The sequence below is a fragment of the Rhea americana genome, unplaced genomic scaffold (assembly GCF_003343005.1).
Source record: "Rhea americana isolate MKP2758 unplaced genomic scaffold, rheAme1 scaffold_90, whole genome shotgun sequence".
Lineage (NCBI taxonomy): Eukaryota > Metazoa > Chordata > Aves > Rheiformes > Rheidae > Rhea > Rhea americana.
Window position 1 is genome coordinate 1,631,438 of NW_028187089.1, and position 17,427 is coordinate 1,648,864.

Below are 17,427 nucleotides of genomic sequence, written 5' to 3' on the forward strand. Positions count from 1 at the left end.
AGGCCAAGGCGCAGGCTGGGCGGCGGCTGACGGCCAACGCGGCGCCGCGGCCTCCCCAGCGCCATTTTGGTTCGGGGCCCTCGAGGCGTGGCGCGGGGCCGGGACGCTTTTCCGGGCTCYGCGTCCCGGTGGGCGCGGGCTCGCCAGGAGCCGGCAGAGCCTCCCCCGTGGCGCCGGCCGCGGGCCCTCGCGGAGCCGGGGAGCGGTGGCAGCCCCGGGGGTGCTGAGGGCGGGGACGGCGCGGTGGCCGAGGGGCGGCTCCCGGGAGCCCCGCGGCAGGGAGGGGGACAGCGYGCTGCCCGTCCCGACATGGCCGCCTGCTCCTGGCTACGAGCCGYCCCAGGCCCAGCGGAGGGAGGGAGGCCCCGGGTGGCAGCATCGGAGGGACCTGGGCCACCAGCCACGTCGTGGGGGCCTGGCAGCCTGCCGCGGCGCCCCAGGCGCGCAGCCTCCCCGCGGACGTCCCAGCCGCCTCCCGCCCATCCCCTCGCCCCCGCCGCGTGGGGGGCCCGCGGTTCGCAGAGACCCCCCGCTTGCTCTGCCCCAAGCACCTCCCAGTGTTTCCTTGCACATGTTAAAACCCTCCTCCGCATGAAACCCTGCACCCCCTCCGCTAGTGCTCGCTGCTGGGGGCTGGAGACGCTCCGGTGGCCCAGCCTCGCCTCTAGCGGTTGTTCCCTTCCCGCGCCCTCCCAGGGAGGATCTTCTACCGGCAGCCCGCCCTGACGGGCATCTCAGGAAGGGACCCCCGAAGTGCAATGTGCCCGTGAGACAGGGATCTAGCAGGGCTCTGGTTCCTTCTTGCAAGCACATGTAACCTGCAAGAGCGTTCTCGCAGCGCAGCTTGGAAAGGGAGCTTTAATTTTGGCTCTGTGATGGACCAGGCCTGCTCAGGCTGTTATTCTCATGGCAGAAGGGATCAGGGCTTTGTCCTGCTCCTTCCTCACTCTCTGTCCTTGGTTCACCTCTCCCAGCAGCAGCGGTGCCACTGATGCCAGAAGGGTCTATCTTGGGGCTCCTAGCCTGGCTTGCTTCATAGCTAGTTGCCTTCCACCAATTGCAGGGCTTGAGGACAGCAGCCAAATGGATGTCTGCTCAGGGAGCTATTTCTTTTCCTAGGAGAAGTAGCCCCAATGCAGAGAAGGTCAAGAAGGGAATTGGTCAGAGCCCAGGATGGCCATCTCCTGGGAAGCTGCTCTTCTCCCTGCCCAATAAGCTGACTGCTAGATGAATGTGCTGTGCTGGTGGTCCTGAGTGGGGCCAATCCATGTCCACATGCCCCTTGCGCTGAGGGGTTGCTGTCAGGGATGTCCTTCAAAGGAAGGGGCCTACGGCCAGCACCATGGGGGAGGCTCAAAGGAAGGTTGTGAAATGAAGGCAGTGTCTCCTCTTACCGTATTTTCATTTCTATAATTCCCTGGTAATCCAGCAAATAAAAGTGCGAAACAGTGGCAAGAGGTGGTTATGGATGTGTAGGGATCAAATTAGGAGAGAGGGCATTTGCCACCCAGTCCTCCTCTTCCCCAGCAATCCCTGTATTTCTCATTGCTCAGAGCTGCCCTGTTTTCTCTGTCCTCCCCAGGCACTCCTTGTGCTGCTCCCTTTATCCCCAGAGCCCCCGTCCCTCAGTGCCTGATTTGGGCAGGTTATCTAAAGTTGGATACTAAAGAACCACTACTTAAAAAGGAGGTGTGGGTTATCTTGAGTGCAGGTTATATGTGTGAAAGTATGGTAGCTCCCTATTTGATCTGGGAGGAGGGTGAAGTTTGCTTTCTCCTCGTTGTGCGGCTCGTTAAGCGGCTGTAACCCAAGCTGCCAGAGGATTAGGCAACCGGGCTGGTGCTTACTACTGCACCGAGGGTTCAGCACGTGACCTGGGGAGCACAGCTCACGCCTAGTCCCTGGCTGGAAAGCACTCCGGGGRCAAACGGGCAGTGGCTCTCTCCAGAGTGGTGGCTCCTCGCTTTGGTCAGCCCATTGCTACGTCTTGTCCTCGCATGGGTGTGTGAATGTGAGGACATAGAGTCCGCCGTGTCTTTTCCACTGCAGTTGGCAATGCCTGCACGTCAGGATGCTGTCCTCACTGCCCTTCTCACTCCAGTTTGGTCACTGGGGCAATTCAACCCCACTGCCAGTCTCCCTGGATTGGAAGCAGCTGAGGGGAAGGGTGAGTCTGGTGGGAAGCCCTAGGGGTAGCCAATCAGGAATGTCAGCTCTTTGGCGCAGGACCAACATCATGCCACTCAGTCCCTGTTCGGACAAAGAGGTCCCTGATGCTGGGGATCATTTGGATGATCAGATCTGTTAGTGGTGACCGGAGGCATTTCCATGGGAGTGTGATAAGCACCTTGCTGTGGGCATGGCCCGTGTGTTATGCAAGGCTGTGCATAGGGGTGTGTGAGGCAGAGGTTCCTTGCCAGCAATCCATATCCAGCTGGAAGGAGGCTAGAAAGCAGGGAAGCTGGCCTCAGCAACGTCCTGTGCGTCACCAGCTCAGCCTCCCACAGCTGAGGCAGGGCTTTTGACCAAGCCTTCCTTGGGGCCCATAGTTATGGGTGGCAAAATCCTCAAGGAGCAGGGCTGGCCCCAGATCTCCCAGGGTGGAGCTTTCTGTGACTTGGCCCACACTGCTTTTATGAATGCCAAATGCTCTGATTGCTRTAGAAAAGAGACGCTGAAGAAGCTGCCATAGCTGGAGGGTTGAAAAGCTGGATTGCTTTAAGTTGGGGAAACCCTTTGCTCCAGGAGGCTGTTTTTTTAAGAGCCATTTGACAAGACTTATGAAAAGGGCTATGACCTGTCAGAGATCCAGCACTGGCTGTTGCCCACAGGGCATTTCTAACTGTATAGTGCTTGAGTTGTCCTGCCTTTCTCTCTCACTGATCACCAGCAAAGACACTAACAAACTCCAGCCATTCTCTTTGTATTATTCCTTGGAAAGCTCCCACCTCCTCCACAAATAGATTTTCAAACAATAGGGGAGGGTGGGAGATATTTTCTGCTGAAAATATTATTCAATATTGGGTTCAGATGGAAAGAGATCATTTGTGCAGTTTATGGATAATTTTACCCTTCTCTCTGCCTTTCCAGCCTTGCCCCAAAATAAAAAAAAGAAAAAAGTGCAGCAAGAAAAGGGATCCACATCTATAAAATGAAAGCATTTTCCCTTTCTGATCTGAGTCAGATTGAATGGAAATAGAATTTTCCCCTTTTAATCTCAAGAGACCAATTGTGGAAGGAAGATAAAGGAAAGCAAATGAAAGCAAAGGCAAAGCATGTTCAAGGAAGCATTTTAGAATGGAATGGAAATGTAGGGTATGTATATCTGGAGCAAGGGGACTGAGAGGGATTCTAGGGCTTGTCTGCTATCCTACCCCAAGTGCTTGTCTTGTAAGGCTGGTCCTTGCCCTTGCAGAGTCTCTTGCCCTGCCTCATCTTTGCTCTTCCCTCCCATCCTGAGCTTCATGGGGCCTAGGAGATGTGGGAGAGCAGGAAGGTGGTAGCATTTTCCCTCTTCCCTGCCAAACACATGCAGGAAAGTAGTGGTGGACACTGGCTCCTAATACCCTGTCATGGAGTCAGTGTAACAGGTGCTGATGGGGTGGAAGGGTTGGCCCATGCTCATCACCATAATTGGATTTGCTAAMACTAAGGAGGTAGGGAGGACTGGGGCCTATGCTAGTGTTAGCTTGCTGGTTGCAATTGCCTGTGCTTAGAGGATTAGGGGAAGGAAGTAGGAAGTGCGTATCTCAATGAGATGTATTGTCTGCAAATTCAGGCCTGCTCTGCTGATGTTAGAAGAGTCACTCATCAGAGTTACCTGGATATGCAGCAACTGAGTGAGGTCAGGACCCAGGGAAGAGGAGGAGTGGCTAGGAAAATATATAGAAAAAACCCAGCCTGTCCCACCAGGTTAACCCTTGCCTGCCTCTTTCAGGAGCCACAGGAACAGTTGGGTTGAGGCCAGTGAGCACCTGGTGAGGGGCATGAGCTATCATAGTGTGACAGAGAAAGGCCTTGGGTGAGTGTGGCTGGGGAAGACCCTGAGCTGGCATGTCATTCGTTGTCTCCCTTTCCCTGGGTGCACTGTGCAAGTAGAGAAACAGGAGCAAATGACTCCACCAGGCTGGCTCCAACAGCTGCTGAACTGGATTGGGGCTGGTTTGGTGCGTGGAGCTGTCCCATGAGCAGTGAGGATGTCTTCCGCTTTCAGCTGCTCCAGAGTGGAAAGTTGGCCCCTTAGCCTTATGTGCTGTCTGCTCTTCTTTTAAGCCCCACAAGGCCCCAAACTGCTGTTTCTTTTTTTGCTCTCTCCGTGCTGGCTCTGTGTGCTGTGTTCTACTTCTCATGGGTCCCAGCCCTTTCAGCCATGTTGATGTAATGCATGTGGCTGCCCTGTAGTAAGGACTAGATGGTTTGCCTTATTTTTGACTGGGGACTGGCCTTCCTGGTCTCCAGTTGTACYGCACTTTGCATGGCCTAATAGGAACCTGGGTGATGGGTCTTGCTTATGCAGATATGGTTTGTACTAGGGTCAGGAAGCTCCACTTTATTCATTAGCAGAGACACAGAAGTCCACAGCATAGCAGTCAAAGAGCCATTCATTTCCTTGGGCCATCAAGAGTTTCATGTAATGAATGTATTCAGCTTTTTTGGGGGAAAAGGAAAGACAGTAACTTTGGAGTTTTACTGCAGAGCTGAAATTGGTAATGGSATATTGACAGTTTGTTTTGGCTGGGGATGGCTTGTCTTGGGGATCTTTCTGCAGTTTAGTGCCACTCCTTGGATGGCCTGTGCTGAAGGAGGACTGAAAGTATTGTGTTCCTCGGCCCCTTCTAGCCCTCTCCTGGTTTTCTCATAGTACTCAGCAAACTGAGGAGGAGCTCACAACACTTCCCTGAACACTGGCCCAACGACGAGGACACCACAGATACGAGCTCAACAGTGCAATGCCCATTTTCAAGGCTGTGCCCACATTTGAGGAATGGCTTTGTGTGGTGTGCTGAGCTCTTGATGTTGCAATGTGGAGGCGTTCCCCTGCCTATTGCTTTGCCAAATCATGACATTGCAAGGGGACTGTGCAAGCTTTACAGCACCATGCATCAGACAAGTCATGATTCAGAACAGTGCACAGGACCTGCGTGCTGCCTTGAAATCTCACCCACCCCTTGCTCCACATGCTGAGCAGGGAGCTGAGCCCAGGCCTCTGTACCAGGATCCCATGATTACGACTGTGCAAACAGGTGTGGAAATGGAGCAGAGTGGTATCATTGCCTAGGATTCGGTGACTCAGTACTTTCTTCCTCTTTTCAAGCTGTCTGATTTGCATAATGCACTCTTCTGGGCGATGTGAAGTCAGGGCACTCATCTTCCTCTTAGGTGGCCAGGATGTTCTGCTCGCTCAGATCTTCCTGACTTTGTGGAAGAGRTTAGAAATGTCCACGCATCCCAGAGAGGAGTGCAAAATGCTGTGTGCCAATGACTTTCATTTTCCAAGGGTGCCAGCAAACCAAGCAGGCTCAACAGCTATGCAGAAACAGATCAGTGATCCTGAGATGTAGAATTAAAGGCTGGAAAAGGAGGAACGTGCTCACTTGATCCCTCTTAGTACAGGGATCAAATCAATCTTGTTGGAGATTGTGGGTTGGCAGCCCTGAGCCAAAGAGAGCTAGTGTGGCTGAGCCCTGTGTGACCTCTGGCTAAAGGGATCTCGTGAAGGTGATCCTCTCAGGCTGTTTTGCTTGTGGGTCAGATGAAGTGTGATCCTTTCAGGGCCAGCTGCAGTTTACCAAGTCTGATGAGCCTTCCCTGTCTGGTAAGGGGCAGCAGGGTCAGCGGAGATTAAGCTGAAGGCTGCAGAGAGGAAGAATTTGTCACTCTGCTCCTACAGGAAGATCGTATCAGAGCCCATCCAGGCCAGACGCCTGTCTGCGTAGTGCTGCATCTGAGTGATGGTGGGTGCTGTGACTTGCAGATTGGATCCTGTTGTGGGGGCAGGCAGCAGTAACRGTGGCAGGGATGGGCAAGTTCCTTGCTTGCCTCCTTCTTTCTAATGGCTGAGCGATGACGTAGTGGTTAGAGTGCCAGCTTGCAGACAGATGCTCAGTTCCTGGGCATGCCACAGATTCCCTGTATGACTGTGGCTGGACGTTATTTCAGTCCTTCCACTTCCTGATTTGTACATCTCAAGTGATAGACTTGCAGGACCTCTGAGCTGCGCAGATACTCTGGCATCACRGCTGTATAAATACTCATGTCTGCCAGAGTCAGGAGAAGTTGGGACTTTGCTATTTTGCTTCCTGGTAGTTTTTTGTGACCTTTATGGCCAGGTCCAAAGTCAGTGGTGAGCTTYCTACTGCTCTGGAAGCTTTGGTCAATACCTGTGTTACTGGTGAGCCAACGACTGGGCAATTTGGGGGAACTTAGCCACTGCAACTGCTGTGTTTTTTTTTTAAAGTCCCCTATACTAACAGATTTCATTGTGTTTGTGTGYGTGTGCACGCAAGAGCTGCTGGAAGCAGACAAGGTGTAAGATGAAATGCTTTGGTCGAACTTTGAGCTCATTCGAGCACAATGGCTTTGTCCACGTGATACAAAGGCCGATTGTTCTGCTTTGGGGAAGTTTAGCTCTGCAAGGTGGGGAGTGAGTGAAAGGGACAACACAGAAGAACAAGATTATAGGCCTGCAGTTCCTTTTCCTCCTACACAGGCCTTTCTGGAACCTGGTTTCCATTTCCTGACACAGGAGAGGCTGCGGGTTAGCTAGAAAAGCACATTTCTGAACATTAAAAAAGCAGGTATTTAAGTGAGGAAATGAGCAGGGGACACCCACTCCATAGGCAATGTGATAGATTTCCCTTTATCGCTACTTCTGAGTGATCTGTGGAAAGCAAACACAATCATCTGAAATTAATCACAAATGTCTTGGAAAGTGTGTTTCTGGCCGGTGCATCATCAAATGTGATTTTTTCACATCTCAAACCTGTTTGGTCAGCTATGTATGCTATTTTATTCTCATTCCCTGGTCCAGTGAGTTCCTTTATCTAACCCATGCACTGCAAATAATCACACTTACGACCGTCTTGTTAGCTGAGCTCCTTGATTAGAATATTTGCTTTTCTTGTGCTCTATTGGTGATTTACATGAGTCACAGGGTACATTTGGTGTTTGGGGATTGGATAACTAATGTTTACAATTCAGATGTTCTCAGAACTTGAGCTAGCATGAAAACACTCAAAAAAACCCATGGGCTGTTTCCCACATCAAAGAGGTTCAGCTCCCTCCAAGCTCAAATTGAAACTCAAACAAAGAATCCTTCATTAAATTCAGAAATGCTTGGAGAGTTCTTTTAAGATGATTATTGCTTTTTTAAGGTGATGAGGACCTTCAAGTTTCCACCAAAGACGGGATTTCCAAGTATTAAAATGTATTTAACAACCTTGCTCTTTGTAGTATTTCCAGTGCAATTAAGAGAAGAGAATTGCAAGTAATTGGTCATAGAATAATCCAGTCAGATCTTTCAGCTTCCAAAACTACAGGTACTTACCCCTTGCAGAAGAGGACATCCATCCATTATCACTTCTATCATGTCTATGGCAATTGTTTCACAATTCTGAACCCATCCAGGAATGGGCAGAGATCTGTGGATACTTACTCAACAACCAGTTCAGCCCATCATTTAAGTGTTGCCTGGAGAACATTATCATTTTCCATTTTGTTGCTCCTCAAGGACAGTTTATGGAGCTGAACTCATGGATAGCTGAATAGTTTCAAGTGAAAATTCTTGTAAGGAACACAAGGTGATGGTGTTCTTTAAAGTGTGGAAATGACCCAAGTCTGTGACCCTGAATGAAAGTATCTCCATCTCTCCTTTCCAATTCAGTATTCAAAATATTAACATTTTAGAACAAAATGTTTTGTTGTGAGTAACTTCCATATTTGCTACTTTGGTGGTTCTGAGATGTGCTTCTGGTAGAACTCAAAATCATTTGCCTGGTTGACTGTTTTACCTCACCTTTTGGACATACGTAGTATCACAGTCCTCACATTTCCCAGAAGCTGGCAATTCTAAGTCTCTGAAAGGCTCCTGCTGGAACTTCTCCAGAGCTCAGTGCCTTCTCCACAGGAGCTGTCAATTGATTGTTAATCAACCTGTGCCATAATCAGTATTCACTAATTATCATCACTTAGAAATTCATTTCCATACAGGGGACATGTGGAAAAGAGAGGGCTTAAACTGAGTTTTTTCTAAATTCACTGGCTGCGGCGATCTTGATGTTTGAGGCTTTCTCCTCTTGGGCCAGAGCAGAGACTCTTAGAAGCACACATGCTAGGAAACATAGATGGCAGAAGCACATGCAAGAAGGGGCTGCAGCAGGCATATCTGCTCCCATGCCTGCTTTGGTCCATGTCATTAATTCTGGTAGTATTTAATAGGCCCTATATATTATGCCAGGTGCTATGCAAGCCCATAAGAGAGAAGTTGGCCCAAAGGTCTGTTCACTCAAACACCAGGTTTTCACATGTCTTAGTCTTCTCTTGTTTGCCATGTGATGCCATTTTCTCCCAGCAAGGCTACCAGTCTTGTCAAGGGCCCATGCAGTGCCCAGCTCTTCCTTTACATCAGTCTCTACCTGGCTTATCTTCCTCTTCCTCTCAACCTCCTGCTGCCCCTGCCTCCTCAGCCATATAGCCCTTAAAGACTGAAGAATCAGGAGGGTTATTGCACTCAGAGGGAAAGAAATCGTTCAATATTATCTGAAGAGGGCTCAGATTCCAGCATGAGCTGGGCAATCCCTATGCTGCTTGCTAAATATTTGACAAGGAAGCTGAGAGTCATGCTGATGGTAGGATTTGCTGTCTGCACATGAAACCTGACCTGCTTTTCCCAGAAATACATGGGGTATCGGGTCTGCTTGTACTGGGAAGAACAGGGTTTATGGCCTGTTTTATCACTTGCTGAATGCCATGAGGACTTYACAAGCCCCAGCAAGCAGCAGATGACTCATTCTGCCTTTGTCAGACCCTGCCCTTGGAATGTACATCATCTCTTCTGATCGCAGGAGACTAGATGATGTGTGTGAGTTCTTAGATGGTTTGTGTGAGGTGGAATGAATCCCACCCATCATTCAGGAGAGTCTGAGAAAGCTCCCTCTGTACTATAACAGCCTCTTCCATGCCACACCCAACTTGAAACATGCAGCATGGATGCATAACTGGAAATGAGCTGGAGACCTCAAGGACACACCCTGTGGCTCTGCAATAGCTACAAATAGGTGGATGAATTTGTCCAGGTAATCCTAGGGAACGGTGACATTTGAGATGCACCATCTTCTCAGATTCAGAAGGGAGAGAAGAAGAGAGGGAGTACTAGAGAGGATGCTGCACCCAAGGAAGAGAAATAAAGCTGCAGGTGGGCCTTCTCTCAACTGATGATGCCAGCTGCGGCTGTGTGGCTATCCAAATTCAACTTTTGATTGTATGCATGCATAAACTGGGGAAACACTTGAGGGCCTGGATGTTTTGGCTGTGGCTGAAATAGCTCCAAGCCTCCTGATCTTCCAGGAGTTGAAATAAAATTAGACCATCTGATCTCTCTAGAAAAGAATCCAAAGAGCTGTACTAGCTCATACCAAAGTCCACTCAGCTCAGCCACCTGTATCTGACGGTGGGTGCCCTCTTAGGCTGATGGAAAGCCTCCAGTTGGCTTTGAGAGGCTTGATCCAGGCCCTTTATGAGCAACAGCAGTTTGGAAATAGAAAATTGCCTGTAAAGACACGAAGTGGATGTTTTCATGTACCCCCTCCAATACACACACAGTTAACGGAGTTGCCCTTCTTTCAGAGCAGAGGAGTGAGCAATGGGTGAGAAGAAAGGGCTGTTGTCCTTTCCCTATCTGCCTTCGGACTCCCTCCAGCTGTTTGTTTTGCGCTAAGATTGTGTAAGGATTGTGTTTGGTAGCCCAGGGAGAGGGGAAACTGGTGTGGAGATATTCTAATATTGATCTGTGACTTCCTCCCACAAGTGTAGACCAGCTTAAGGCCAGATGGGGAGCTGCCTTGAGCATCTGCAGAGCAATCTGTTTATTCTGGTGTCTTGCTTGGTCTTGGCAGGGAAGGCCAATGTTTTCTGCCACAGCCAGTGACTCTGGATGGCCAGAGCATTCAGTACAGCCTAGAGGTGATGTAGCAGTGCCAGAGCTTCCTCCAAGCTCACTGTCTCCAAGGTTTATTTTGCCAGTTTATTTTCAGTCCATGTATGGCACTATCTTTGAAATGATTTCTTTCTTTCTCACTCTCTCAAAACTCCCCTTGGAGCCTGGCTGTTCCAAACTGTTCCTCTTCCAGGCACTTGATATTGGATTTGGATGAACATTTTCTCCTGATTTCTCTCACTTGGGCTCACTGACAGTAGTGGCATTGATTTCTGTGATAGAAGATCAAGGTAGGCTGCCTATTATTGAGTCTTCACCAATTGTAGGAAGAAAGGAACAATAAACAGAGCACCAAGTCTACTCAGAACATTGCAGCCTACTGTCTCTGCCAGAGACCAGCCAGCACCCTGGCTGCCCACATCTGCCCTGATGGCTTTCTTGGGCTCAAAGGAAATTATTTATTTCTGAGAGGTGCTAATTAACTCAGGTAATTCAAACAAAAAGACAGAAGAGAATCTTCTTTTCTTCCAGAATAAACCTCCAGAGCAGTGTGGCTCAGTTCTTAAGCCACTTATGAGCTCCCAGAAGAAAGCTGGGGAAAAGCCTTAACGTAGCGGCCCTGCTCCAGGAAGTTCTCTTTCGAGTGGAAAGGTGTGAAAGCTTCAAGATGGAAAGCTGGCAGGGTAAATCACCTCTGGCAGTCTTCCCCTGGAGAGCCTGCACCAAAAGTTCAGCTTAGATGCTTACTTTTCAGGTGGCAAAAGTTAGTGAAGATGTATCTTTCCCAGTGCATGTAATGCAGACACAGCTGCATTTGAAAACAGTGCTGCCTTCTTGTAGTTGCTCCTAACCTCTTTGGGAGCCTCTGATGGAGTGAGCAGAAGACTTTAGCTGGGCCCTTCTGCAGGGCAGCAGCTTTCATACATAAGCATAGGGTACTGCTCTGCTGCCTGCAATGGCATGCTGATTGTTTACAGCAGCCAAACGTTTGGCCCTGCGTGCCTGTGTGTACTTGAAAGGAAAGTCCTGGGGGTTTCTTTGCTAATCCCTTTTTGCAGAGAGTTCCAGAAGACATGAGGAACAAACAGAAAATAACGTCGATTGAGGTCAATATCAAAACTGAATGATCAGAGAAACAAATATTTACTCAGGTCAATATTTAACTAGAGAGACAATAAATGCTGATATTGAACCAAATCTGTATATAAATACAGTCTATTTATAACGTGTCCCCTTAAGGGGGTACTGCCAGGTACTTGCCATGGTTTTTGATTGATGATTTTCCTCTCTATTGTTTGCTGATTCCCTGGGAGGCTGGAGTTTCATGCAGGTGCACGTATGAGAAAGAGGCTGTACTGCGTAATCCTAAGGTCTGGACAACAGGCGCAATCATTGCCCCCTACGTGTGTGCTTGGGGAGGGTCACTCACCTGAAGGAAGGGCTCCCTATGCAGCTGGGGTAGCTGTGCCTATGCGCTTTATGCTTCCTTGCCTTGAACCTCCGTGTTGCAAATACCACTCACGAGGGGGTCATGTCACTGGCTGATCTGCCAGGGGGAAGCTGGCGTCTTCCTTGTACTCCCCTTCCCTCTCCTGAAAGTTCTTTGCCTCTTTGGGTTTGTTCAATGACTAGCACAGCAGGGTCCTCTTAGATGTTTTCTGCAGATGTTTCCATGGCCAGTGCTCACTATGAGCAAGAGCTGGAGACCCAGCTAGGTTTGGGGGGGGGCATCAGGCTTCAGACTCAGGCTTGATACCCTCCCAGTAATGCAGAGTTGGGTGGTGCCAGATGGAGGTTAGCACAGGGCTTGAGGCTGCTGAGTGTAGAGATCCGAAGAAAATCCTTCTCCTCAACCCCTCCCTCTACCAACTTAACAAGCTCGTTCCCTGTTTAGCAAACATTGATTTCTCTCCGCGTTCCCTGGTGCTGCCTGTGTGGTGACAACATTTGATGTTTCTATGGCGGTTTGTTATTTATCAACTTCAGATTAAAAAGTGTTTAATCATGGGAAAGACAGGTCCCGCCTACTGTCTTGGCTACTTGCAATGCCTAGCACTGTTCTAACGATGTTTTTGGTTAATCACTAGCAAAATGGCATGGTTAGCTCAAGCGTCAGTTTTACTGTGTCCTCCGAAGAAGTGGTTTTCTGAAGCTCTCTGTGTATTGATCAATGCCCTAGTAACTTCTCAGCCTGCCTTTGGCCAAATCTGAATATGGGATGGTGGATTCCAAGGCAGGAGGTTCCTGCAGGGTTTGTGAAAATTGGCAGAAAGTTGGCAGAGTAGAGGAGAAAGGCTTCTGTTGATGCTTTGCTATTAGCCATAGGAGAATCCACTCAGCAGAGAGCCAGTGGAACCAAGGATTCATTAACTACTTTCTTCATCAAGCAACTGGTTTGCAGGGCTGAGTTTTTAATGATTTCACAGTCCTGGGCACTTCTCAGTAAATAAATCTTCCTCCAGCTGAGAGGAATTCCTTTGCGGAATTTCAGTCACCAGGCCCCAAGTTTGAATCCTAACTGTGCTGAATGTAGTGCAAATGCTGTCTTTCCTGTGGGACTGAAATCTGTGTCTGACAGCCTTGTTTTCAGTGGACAAAGTGCTCATTCAAACTCATTTCCTTTTTCTTCCTTTGCTTTCTTGCTTGCTTTCTTCTGGTATGTTGCAGAGACCTCCCTGTGGGGCAGGCCAGTGCCCTGTGGGGGTACTTTGGTTTTGAGGGAAAAAAAAACCCACAGGAATTCAGTGCTTTTATTCTGTTGAAAGCTATTCTGATTTGTTTTCCCTTTCTGACCAAATCAAAAATCAAAATTTAGAGGAGATGCTTCCCCAGGTTCCAAATTCACAGTCATTTTTACTGATATGTGCTTTTCCTTTATTACAAATTTCTTGGGTCCACTGCCTGAGCTGCTGACTCTCTTTACAGTCTGTGGAGCCCTTGTCAATGCAGTTGGTGGAGTCTGGAGCACATGCTTCTCTAGACCCCCGTATCTCACCCTCGTCTCCAGAGATTGCTATGATTGGGTTGATAATGACTACAGCGGAAGCAGGACCCCTGTCTCCACCGAAGAGCTAGTTGCTCTCGAACTGGAAGGCGCTGGAGGCTTCTTCCAAAGAGCCACAGTAGAGTGTCTCTTGCTGCAGTATTGAGCTGAACTGAGCTCCATGGCTATATGAAAGGTTAAGTCCTTCCTAGAAAGTCAAGAAAATGGTTAACTGCCTGCTTTTGGTTGGCAGGCAGGGAGGAAATGATGGACTGAGTGCTACTGTTCATTCACTTCTCATGTAAGCCACCTAGTGCATAGCAGAGCCCACCGTGGTGTCCTCAGATGCCCTTTCCTGAGCTGTCCCTCTACCACTGCTGGAGTCCTGCTGTGAGGACCTGCTCCTGGTGATGGCAAGGAGTCTGCAAAGAATACGTATCTGTGGGGTTTCTTCTGGGCTAAGACCAGCTTAACACTGAATTGTTTCCTTGTGTATTTGTGCTGGTTAATAGGGCAGGTCTTGAAAGCAGCTGTCTGGCAGATAAGGGCTGAGACAGAAAAGGGTTTTGTTCATCTTCTGGCAGGGGGTGGTGGTGGCTCCGTTCATTTCAGTTCCCTAGATGAGGCTGCTTCAGCCCTCCCTTCCTTTCTCACCTGTACGAGGCTGGACCATCACTTTCAGGCTCAAGTGTTACCTATGAAAGTGTTTGACAGAAGCATATAGGTGTTTCTGAAGCTATTTTGTCCTCTTCCAGCTGATGGGCATGAGAAGGCACAGCTCTTATCCTCAAAGCGCTTATGGCTCTGACCTCAAAGTTTCATGTTAAAACATCTCCTCATAAGCAGGCCCAGGCAGCACATAGGAGACCAGTGGTTCTCCAGAGATGACTGGCAGTTCTCAGTGTCCTTGGCTCAATTCGGCACCCATCCTTTCAAGGCCATATGGCTCTGTGGGCTATCAAGGGCTTGCAAGGAACACACTCTCATTTAGAAGCAAATCCCAGAATGTGCGTGCCAAAAAGTGGAAAAAATGAATCCAGAGAGTTGATTTTGATGGCTCATTGTGGGAGGCAGAGAAGCCTGGGCCCGTTTCTAGCCCTGGTTGGTCCAACTGGCCATCTATAAAATGTGTGAGTGACTCTGAACTGGGAGGACAAGATGAGGATTTACCACAGTGTTGATTACTTGAAGAAATGCTAACAGTTAGGATGAAGCTAAGTGTTTCAGGAGAATAAACTGGACACATTGATTAAAAATGAGCAGGCAGCAGTAGAAAAGAGAATGTGGAGTTAAAACAGGGCAAAGGCTAATGCTGAACCCATGGAAGCCAGACAAATATTGTTTTGGGCAGTAGAGATAATTATTCCCCATTGCTTGGCACTAGAGGGCCGTGGCTTGTTTTCAACACTGAACTTGGAGAAAGAATCCAGGTCAGGGTGAGAAATGTGTGAAGAGACCAGGTCCTCAGCCCTGTGTTGAAATGTGGAGGGAACCCACTCTGGATCTGGCTGGCCTGGCTTTTGAACACTGTGTACCAACTAACGTTCAATACGAGCAAGCTAGTGATAATCCACTCTCAGATTCTCCACCAGAGGCACTCTCTTGTGTCTCTGGATAGAGACACAGGAGATTTTCAAGCATGCTCTAGGAGGTGTGGAGAAGGATAACAGATTTAGGTCAGGTCTTGCCAAAATCTTTCCTCCTTGGAGGGTGGCTAAGCACAAGAATGAGTTAGTCAGAGGGGGATGGCAGAGGTCATCACAGAGGAGTCCCTGGGGACCCATGTGCCAGAGGTGCCCAGGGGGCATGGGATCATGTGCATCAGAGGGCAACACAGTAGAGGGTCCTGTGGGATGCCACAAGTCCTCTGTTCGTAGGAGTATGGCAGTGGGAACTTGACCCTCAGAGAAGCTGAGTCATGGCTGGATCCACCTTGCGGTGCTGCCTGACTTCTGTGAGAAAGAATGGTCTGGCTGAGCTTGAGGGTCTTGGCCAATGCAGCACTGAGGCTGTTCATGTGGGAATGTTTCTCCCGCTCTTGCACTTGTAGATGCCACAGGCACCTCTGGCCCATGGCACAAGGGGTTCCTTGTTTATCTGAAGGACTGTGGCTGACGAGCTTTCGGAGGAGGTGGCCATCCACTATGGTCATGAAAACACAGCACACAATGAATGAGCAAGAGCTCCAGAGGGCTCTTGCCCAATCTCTCTCTCAAAGCAGGGCTGACTTCAAAGCCAGATCTGTCCGTCTATGCCCTTTCCTGGTTTTGCCTGTGGGCCCCTGATAGGGCTGTGGTGGGTGCTGTGGCCCAGAGAAGCTTGCGCACCCTGGGAAAGGAGGCACTTTCTGGGAGCTGTGTCGCATGCCCCTGTGCACCAGGGGATGCGTGTTATGCTCAGCAGCAGCATTCGTGTTACACATCCGGTGGGGCTGTCTGTCCTGCGTGCACAGCATGAGATTGCCTCTTTTCTTTCTCTTCAGGGCAGGCATCCTCATTTTTAAGCTTACCTTGTCCCCTCCTTATCTGGGGGAGGTCTGCTTTACTTCTGCCTTGTGGGAAATGGTTGTGGAGACCAAAGAAGTAGATGCATGTCCTGAGCACATCCAATTTTTTTTTTTTTTTTTTGGGGGGGGGTGTTGTACAGCAGGTCTCTCAGACTTTGTACTGTGCCTGAAAGCCTTCTCTAGAAAGCTCTGTGTTTCTCAGCTGTCTTTTTTTCCTGTGAGAAACCCAGCATTTACCAAACTTTGCAGCCAGACAGAGCTGCTACTTACATTCCCCAAGAGGATGTCCTCCCCAGCTGAACTCCAAACACCTCCACAGAGCCCTCTCTGCCTCTCGGCAAAGATTAAGAAATAAAAACAGAGACTCGCTGTGCAAGTTGGGAACCATATCCCCACTCATCCAGCGGGTTCCTCTATCCCTCCTCCCACCTGCCCTCAGGACAAATGCTGTTCAAGAGGAAAGAAAGGAAAAAAACCCGTGTTAGTAAACTGAAGAAGATGATGTCATTGCAAAGTCAGGCTCTGTTTCTACCTCCAGACAGGAGGAAAATGGATTTTTTTTCCCTGTGCTAACTGCCTCAGGCCTGGCTTCTGAACACTGTGTACCAACTAATCTTCAATACGAGGAAGCTAGAGATAAATAGCATGTCTCACTGCTATTTTCAGACTCCCTGTGCTCTTCACAACCTGGCCTACTACAGCAAATACATGTTACCCAGCTTAATAGGGAGGGAATTGAGGTAGGAAGCCTGTCAAGTGACTTGACAGCAGTCATACCCATAGGAGCTGGTATTTTCTTGGCTTATGTGCCAGGGGCTGATCCCAACCCCTTTTGTTAGCTCTGCACGGTAGTTTGGGAAAACAAAGCCCAACCATCAGAGCAGATGAGGGCATGATCCTTGCACATCTAGGGCAGCCAGGGTCATCTCTTGATGCACTCAGTGCAGATAACAGGGCCTCAGCCCATGTTTCCCATAATCTTGCACTTTCAGCATTTCACTTTTTTTTCTAGATCAAACCAGAAAGGGAAAAAGGTTGCAAGAAGGGAGAYGGTAAAAGCGAATTCTGCTCACCATCTCCTTTCCCAGATCTGTTGTCTCCTTTGCTTCTGCCARACATGGTCCTGGGAGTGAAAGTCTCCAGCTTGCACAGTTTGAACCCCAGAGCTTGTTGGTGGCTTTATCGGCACCGTGAGATTGGGCTAAAGGGGATCCTGTTAGCTTCTGCCTGTGTTCCCACTATGGAAATKGTCTTGGGAACTTGCAAACACAGTGAACTGATACCACTCTTTAAAACACCTCWACCCCGAACTATACAAACCACCTCTGCAGCAAGACGCATGCATTTCCCTGCATGCATGAACACAGAGATCYAGATTTGCTTAGGCCTTCGCCCCGCTTCCTGCAGGAGAGGCATGTTTGTGTCAGTCACTGCCGCCCAGAAATCGTGTCTGAGGTGTTCCTGATCTGTGGCAAGGCAGGGCTGSGTCCCTCTGCCCCTGCCGCACCAGCTTCAGGTGCTCTTCTGATGCCCTTTAAAACCCACTTTTCCTTTCTGCATGCAAAACTTTGCAAAGCTGGATTTACACAGCTCGGCCAACGGCTCTAGGGAAAACAAACGTAAACTGATTCCAAGTGCAGTGAAACGCTGTCAGGTTGGGATGTATTTCTGAGCAACAGGAAGTTAAAAAGGCTTCAAACCAAGGGTACAGGGCGATTTCAACCATCAAGGTAACCACTTTTTAGGGACTTCATAATGCTGGAAATTGTTTTTTTTTTTTTTTTT

At 49.1% G+C, this 17,427-nt stretch overlaps 1 protein-coding gene across 1 annotated transcript in view; it reads left to right on the forward strand.

Moving 5' to 3' along the window:
• The window catches only part of LOC146584679 (Krueppel-like factor 5), a 37,271-nt gene that overhangs the window by 1,343 nt on the left and 18,501 nt on the right, over positions 1–17,427 (forward strand). The window lies entirely within an intron of this gene.